A 7,974-nucleotide genomic window follows, 5' to 3' on the forward strand; every position below is an offset into this window, starting at 1 on the left:
CGCCGACCTTTCCAGGCTTTTCACATCCTACTGCACATTTCATATTGATTCCTTTCCACTCTAGACTGCTAATTTGTATACGAAAATAGGTCAAAAGTAGTATTCATAAGAAAGGAGAAAGGGTCGCCCCGGATTATATAAGGGTTCACTCCTTGTAAGACACTCAGAAAGGGTGGTTGAAAGAATATTTCTTAATTCTTCCCCATACGGGGTGGGAGCTAAAATCGTGTATGCATAATATCACGGCTAATTTCCCATCCACCCACTTAATTATTACGCACAAACATTCTAACTGCAGCCATAAGAACTCTTTTTCCGATGTGATTTCGACCAGATAACTCTTGAAATGTTATATCATTCAATCAAACAATGAGATCAAGTAACAGAGCATTAATCCGTGAAACACAACATAGTATCACAGAAAATGTATTCTTCAAAGACAAAAATAACTTCACTTGCACATTTTACGCACACAATCATATAATCTCTATCCGTAAAAAATTTTCACCAGATTTAATATTTGCTGGATTGATAGGATCTATGCCGTAATGTTTAAATGCGGTACTCCAGAGAAATAAAAAGATCAGGGCTTATTTCCCAAGAAATACCAAAACTATAACTACAAATAGGTATTTTAACCACAATTCTTAAAAACTCGATTAGTGATCCAAAATCGATCAGATAACTTAATAAAACTGGGGAATTACAGAAACACAGGAAGCTTATCAGTTTCAATAAATTATCTGATCTATAATAATAACATTCTATTATAAATATGCTCGTAAAACTAAAACTTTACATATTAATACTAAACCTCAACCCAAAAAACCGTATGTTAAAAAAATATGTCCAATGCGTAACTTTTACAATGTTTGTTTCATGAAAAAGTCTTATGGTGCCAAATTTTTAAAGACAATTTTAAAAAGTTACACCGATCATTTACCAAGATCTGACTAGAAATTACCATGAAAATATTCAACCACCATCCATGAAAAACTTAATTTGTTGAACGATGTCGGCCGTTTAACTTTTTCGAGTAACATATTTATAAAGGACACATGTAGCTCATTCACTTAATATGTGGGAAAATTAAATTTCACTTTGTGGGCATAATATTCATACCATCCGGCCTAGGAAAGATTTTCGTAATATTTTTCAAACCATTGTTTTACTTGAGTCGATTATTGGTCCATGTCCTTGGATGCCTATCTTAGGCCCCCGTACGTCTTCCAAATAAACGTCCCACTCTGGTTTTTCCCGATTTCAGATCATTCCAGAGTCTTTTTCTGAGCGAGAAGGGGTCATGGTCCTTACAATACCGTGCCTCTTCGAACATTCTTTCATTGAACTTTAGAAGAAGTGGCAAGATGATAAAGTTTAAGATTAATATTATCGCCGTGATGATCCATCGGTAGTCTGCCAATAGATGACCGTCGTTCAACAGAAATGGCCAAGACAGGGCCAACGCAAAGGTCTCGAGATGGTAGAATAGGTTGTCATACCTATTCATCTTCCAAATTCTCTTGATGTACGGCGTGATAAAATGTCAGTAGACCATCCACAGCATGTTAAGGGTGTCTGTCGTTAACCGCCTATAGGGAGAAAAAAGACATGAATTCATATGAAAAACACATGACTTGTGCAGCAATGCATACATTGCTGCACAAGTTATGTGAACTCAGCTGAAGATCGATTGGTACTCATTTTTTCCCCGACAAACACCCATAAAAAATGGATGTTATTATTAAAAATAATGAGGAAAAATAGTAAATGTTAATGCTGAAATTAGAGAAACCCCGGAGAATATCAATCAAACTTCAGAGCAACTCCGTACGTGTAATTTTTGGCAAAGCACTGGTAAAAACTGGAAAACGAGTATATATTAGTAACCTTGAATGTAATATTAATAGTAATGATACCACTGTTAAACAATACCAAAGCAGAAATAATCTGTCCAGAAAATATTTACCAAAAGGTGGCCAATCACCCATATTATCAGACGCCAAGATCCCATACCAATCAACAAAATATGTTTGAAAAATGTTCATATTAACTCTGATCTAACTGTTGATCAAAATCTTAATATTGCCAATAATAGACGATATGAAATTATATGATATTACATGCTTCATCATGCAATACCACTCTCCCATAAAAACGACAGAACAATAGCGGGAAATTATAATAATGTCTTTCGTAAGATTGAATTTCTATTCGTTAGTCTCACTCAAGAATGGCTGGACTCACTTCGTTAATTTCGGTTTTCAAAAATTTGCGTTAGTTCAGAAAGGGTTAAAAAGTGTAAAATTATTATTCCATAGGGCCCATGAGGCCCTGTAATAGGCTGAGAATCATCTCTATGAGAAACTGACTTAAAGTTCGTTATCAATGCCTGCAGATCTTTTACTTTTGAATATTTAAATTAGAGATAATTGTTATCCATAGTACAAAGATATTAAAAAAAACAATTTTTGCATTCGATTTTCTTTTTCCATGGCATGTACTGTGAGTTTTGAAAAAACCGTCATATATATACAGTGGAATATTGGAGTTCTTGGCTTACCATCCCCTTGACGACCATCAGTACCGTTTATGTAGTTTGACTCTCTTTCTAAGTTTATTCATAGATAGATCAAATCGTTGGATTTAGTTGTTAAAATGCTCGCATTTAATAATTTCTTAATAAATTTTGTGCATGTAAATATTTTATACTTACTTTAAGCTATTTTCGTTAGTATTCTCTTTATGCTTTATGTTAAGATAATCAGTTGCGTATGTAGTCTAATAAAGTCACATATTAACTGCTGACTACCCGAGAAATTTCTATTCTTTGATTGTTTACAATGATAAGGAGATGGCAACTAAACTTACGTCGTTGAATTCAATCAAATATGCGACGAGCTAACTACATTGATGAGCAGCGAGAGATCGATGATAATAAATAGTCGTATTGGTGTGGCAGAATTTCGTTACAGAACGACTGGAAATGAAGCTGATAAGTTTAGATGGCAACGAGTTAGTGAACATCAAACAAAGCAACAGCGAGTACGACACAATAAAAATAATCGATGAAGACGTGGTGCTAATGTGACCCTTGAACGAGCAGCATTCAACTACGATCGGTTTGTGGATTATTGTGCCAATAAATCAGTAGCAGTCGGAGAAAGTAAAATCATTTGTCAATTTTGCGAGGCGTTAATATACAGCGGTGAGTCCACTAGATTAAGTTGTGCTGATGAGAAAGTAAAATTTCCTCAATTGGAGCCCCCACCAGATTCGTTACGCTCATTATTTCTGTGATTGGAAATGATTCTAAGCCCTACCTATCAAAGATTCAAATATATAACAGATGACTCCGTGTTATTTGTATACTTAAACACCGAAAAAGTAGTCCATCACAATGAACTTAAGTGATGAACTCTATTGTAACTGTGGTGAATTTCATTCTTATGGAGATATTATATTCATTTGAATTGCAAAGGAAGTTTTATATAATGACCGCATGTAATAGTGATGGGCAAAAAATTTACTGATCGAAACTTTTTTTTAGTAGTTACATATATCGTGACATAATTATCTGTAACACCGTGATTAGATAAACGTGGTTGAAATACGGTGCAAGCATGAAATGGTTGGACTTCCACAGATATTTTATTAACAAAATTAGCCAAATCGGTTCAGCCCAAGTTTAACGAAAAGAAATTACTGCACCCCGCACGGGGGGAAGATGGTGATATCTTCCTTTGGGGAGCCGCGCCCCAACGGACCCGAGCCCACCGAGGAGACAACCTCGTTAAAAAACCCCGTCGCTCACTCGGATAGTGTCCAGACAGCATATGACTCTGCTGTTCTGAGTAGCCGTAACATCTGGCGTCCAGAATCACCCACGTGTTTGCCGTGCGTGGAGACCCGTACAAGGGGGGGGGGAAGGGGATCCTGGTGGGTGAGTTCTCCGGCACCCAGCTTGGCGTCGGAAACCCGGCGTGGGCCGGAGTTCAATACCCCACTTCGGCCCTGGATTCCCCGAAAAATAGGCGGCCGAGAATACCCCGGCTCGGTCAATCGGCTCCTGGCGGCTCCTTCCGAGCGTACGCCAGGACGGGTTAGTGCTGGAGATATTGGGGTCTCCGTAGGGCGGCCGAAGGTGCGTGGGTTCGGAGGGCCCCCGCGCTGGAGGTTCTAACCCGAAAGACGTCCCCTATCAAAGGTTCCTATATCCCTTGGGTAGCCCTGGCGACCACACCGGATCTCGGTGTGGCTTCCACCGTGGTGGGTGGGGAGCCTAGGGGATGAAAAAATGTTTTGTTCGTATGGAGTTGGAAACTCTTCCTCCACCCAAGAGATCCCGTCCAGATGTGGACGGGGGAGAATTTGAATTAAAAAAAAAGAAATAAATTCCTGATTATGAAATGCACTAAAGAAGGCGAAAATCTCTCCAAAGTATCTCCATTTCTAATACGTAGAGTGCTGTCTGCCGCCATTCCTGGAGATTTGGTATCGGTGAAGAAGCTAAGCGAGGGTACATTACTGATAGAAACAGGAAACGAAACACAGAGTCGCAAACTGTTGCAATTAGAAAAACTACATGACATTCCGATATCAATCGAACCACACAAGACGCTAAACACGTGTCGTGGAGTGGTCACTTGCTTTGATCTCCTTTACGTCGATGTGGAGGAAATAAAGACCAAAATGGCCCCCCAAGGTGTCATAGAATGTCGCCGGTTTACAAGGAAACAGAACGTCATGTAATAAATACAGCATCTGTAATTCTCACATTCGCCAGTGATTCCCTGCCCGAAAAGGTATTTGTGGGCTATACTTCGTAACCGGTGCGTCCCAATATTTATCAAATCCAATGCGATGCTTCAACTGTCAGCACTTCGGACACATCTCCAGTAGATGCCGAGGCACTGCAGCCTGTGCACGCTGCGGTGAGGGGAAGCACGAAAATGAAAACTGCTCTTCCAAAGCGCATTGCGTGAACTGCGACGGCGATTATCCCGTCTATTCCCGTGACTGTCAGAAGCTGAAGGATGAAAAGAAAATCGTGGAAATTAAAACTCTTGAAAAGATCTCGTACTTCGAAGCTAGGAAGAAATTCAACGCCCAAAAGGCTCCAATTTTCTCCCGTTCTTTTGCTTCTGTGGCTTCAGTTTCTGTCCGCTGCGCTTCAACACAGACTGATTTTCAAAAAATCCAAGATACTCCTGCTGAGAAACGCGACCAGTAAGCTTCTGGTCAGGGGCCGTATTCTGTAACTCCAAACCGATCGGTGCCGCACCGATTCGTCGGGTGCGACGTCACACCGACTCCCGGTAAGAAGTCGTGCGATTCTGTACGAACCCGGTCGGTGCGGCACCGACGAGAGGACGGGAGATCGTCGGTAGCCGTACCGACAGCAAAAAGGTGTCGGTACGGCCACCGACTAGTGGGTTTCATGAACTCCCCGGTGCGCATTGTACATTTTATTTTGTTTTTACCTCATCACCGAGTAAATAATGAGGTTTTCTGCAATGTTATCTTTTTCTGCCCCTTCGAATACGCCTCTATAATTCACTGTGTCATAATCTATATTAATTACCTTGACAGAAATATAAGATAATGGTTGATAAAAATGAGGTTTGCTAATATATAATGACTTTCTCTCATTTATGTTACCACTTTCACTCGCTTGTAATAGGCTTTATTTCTCTCTATCATCATTTATTTGCTCCTTTGAGATAAAAAAGATAATTTTGATTAAATACGAGTTTTGCCGCAATGTTATCACTTTATATCACTCTGAATAGGCGACTGTTATTTCACTCAATCATCAATTTGGCGTTTCTCTCGGCATAGAAATAAGATCTTTTTATTTCAGTATGAAGTTTGCCACAACGGTATCAGTTTCTTTCATTTGTAACGGGCAACTATATTTCATTTCATCGTCAGCCATTGATTCCCTTGACGATAAAAGAAGATATTTGTTAATAAGTATGAGGTTTACCGCAATATTAATGATAATTATCATTTTCTCTCACTGGGAATGCGCAACTTATACATATGTATTTCACCCAATCACAATTTATTTACTTCCTCGTCATTACACTTCTTTTAATTACACCCAGCTCCATATTTTTCTAAAAATTTCCTAACTTGTTCCTCTTATATGACATTTACATTTGAATCCTACGTTCACGTTCCATGGTATGCTATTTTCGTCTGCTACGGTGCCAATGGCATAACCTTCCGTTGATAACATTTATACGGAACTTACTCAATGACAACTATATTACCAAATCATGAATAAATAGCATTATACGGAACCAATATTTAAAAAAAGAAACTACGATCTCAAGGATAGTTTCAATAATTCATTCCAGCAACAACAATCTCCATCACATACAAACTTTATTGTGATGTTGTAATATTGTTTCCTTCGATTCTGTAGGTACAGCATTACTACCACACATTATATAAGCATTGTTAACAACTTATCCAATATCGTTTATCTTAATCTAGCAATAAGTCGTAATTTCCGAAAATAAAAAGATTGAGAATGACGACAACCTGTGCCAATGAGTCTTCTCTTGTTTTTACCCTTCTTTCATTGGTGGAGACACGTGAAACCTCGGATATATTCGGATTTTCCCTGTTTGGGAAGGAGAGGGAACCGTACCGACTGGTTTGAAACCGACGACCTTACAGAATCGCTGAAAGTGTCGTCGTCGGTGCGGAATCCGTTGTCGGTACGGTTTGATGTCCAGTCGGTGGGCTTGAATGAGAAACCGACCGGTGCGGCACCGACGAAATACAGAATACGGCCCCAGATGAGTACAAATACCGGAAATAAACAAACTGACGTATCCAAAAAATCACAGAGCGACCGTAAGGATAATCCTTCCCACCCTAAGACCCAAACACCTGAAAGTCCTCCGAAGAGAGGACATAAAAAATCAAAGAGTGTTTCGCCTAAAAGAGGTGACAATTCTACTCTCCCCGGGCCTCAAGTCAAGAGCAACGCCCAATGTCAGATGGAGGAGATGGAATACGACGGCTATCCCACTGAGGCGGAAGTTTCAATGGCCAGGAAGAAGGAGAAAAGCAATCGCCTGCGGCGATAATATATTTATTCATTTATAACTCTATATTTATATATATTTTTACATCTTTTAATTTATTTATGACGTTTATTCTGCAGTGGAACTGCAATGGATTTTATAGACATAAGGAGGAGATTGCTATTTTATTGCGAGATTTTAGACCGTGCTGCCTGTGCCTTCAGGAAACTCATTTTAAAACCACGGACAAAGGGATTTAAAAAAATTTTAATGCTTTCAGGTTAGACGATACCACTGGTGAACGAGCCAAGGGTGGAGTGGGGATTTTTATTCGGGACTCTCTTTACTCATACCGCGTACATCTAACCACACCGTTTCAGGCGGTAGCAGTGACGGTACACGCCCCCGAGGCGGTTACATTATGTAACGTGTATCTGCCTGAGGGAGCACCAGTCACACGTACGAATTTAGAATCCCTTGTCCGCCAACTGCCTCGGCCTTTCATTTTACTAGGCGATTTTAACGCCCATGATATCTCGTGGGGTAGCGCAGTGGCGCAATGCAACCGCCGCGGACGTACTTTGTCTAGTTTTATTGTTGACTTCAATTTAATCCTATTGAACAACGGGGAGAAAACCCGCTTCAATTCTTTCAATGGTGACTCGTCCGCCATTGATTTCACCATTTTATCGAGCAGCTTAGTCAACAAAATTTCATTCCGCGTTCACGACGACCTAAGTGGAAGCGACTATTTCCCTATTTTACTGTCCAAGGACCGAAGTTTTAACCCTGATTTTGTCAGAGCGGGCAGCTAGGTTATCCAGAAAGCCGACTGGTATGGTTTTAAAGAAAATTTTAAGTAATGTGATGAAAACCGCGATAGCGTCTCCAATGTCAAATGTTTAACGGCAGCTATCATGAACGCGGCGGA

This window comes from Ischnura elegans, assembly GCF_921293095.1.
Source record: "Ischnura elegans chromosome 13 unlocalized genomic scaffold, ioIscEleg1.1 SUPER_13_unloc_1, whole genome shotgun sequence".
NCBI lineage: Eukaryota > Metazoa > Arthropoda > Insecta > Odonata > Coenagrionidae > Ischnura > Ischnura elegans.